Here is a 409-nt window from a genome sequence, read left to right on the forward strand (position 1 = left end):
AAGTAAACAGAGGAAATTGGGGGTTAGGTGCAAATAAGTGTTATCTGATTAAAGTTAGTGAAAATGGTAGGGAAGATGTCTGCAGTCAGAGTGAGGGAAAAATCAATTGATTTATAGGTCTAAAATTACAAGGAAAATTAAAAGCAGGTGGTGTGAAGATAAAGATCTGTGAGAAATTAATCCTGTGAGTAATGTCAGTCTATAGACATGTTGTGTTGGGGTGATCTGATTGCATTATCTAAAACTTGAATTCAAAATTATTAGAATCCAAATTTATGGATTCTCTTAACAAATAAATAAGTGTGCTTGCTTTGATAGTACATACACTAAGATTCAAACTATATAGAGAAGATTAGCATGGGCCATGTGCAAGGATGACACACAAATTTGTGGAGCATTACAAGATGGC

At 34.0% G+C, this 409-nt stretch overlaps 1 non-coding gene across 1 annotated transcript; it reads left to right on the top strand.

The window, feature by feature from the left end:
- Window positions 1-302: 302 nt before the first annotated feature.
- On the top strand, window positions 303-409 carry LOC123459723. Its single transcript, XR_006636477.1, has one exon. It is a non-coding gene; the product is annotated as a U6 spliceosomal RNA (small nuclear RNA).

The sequence above is a fragment of the Jaculus jaculus genome, chromosome 3, assembly GCF_020740685.1.
Source record: "Jaculus jaculus isolate mJacJac1 chromosome 3, mJacJac1.mat.Y.cur, whole genome shotgun sequence".
Taxonomy (NCBI): Eukaryota; Metazoa; Chordata; class Mammalia; order Rodentia; family Dipodidae; genus Jaculus; species Jaculus jaculus.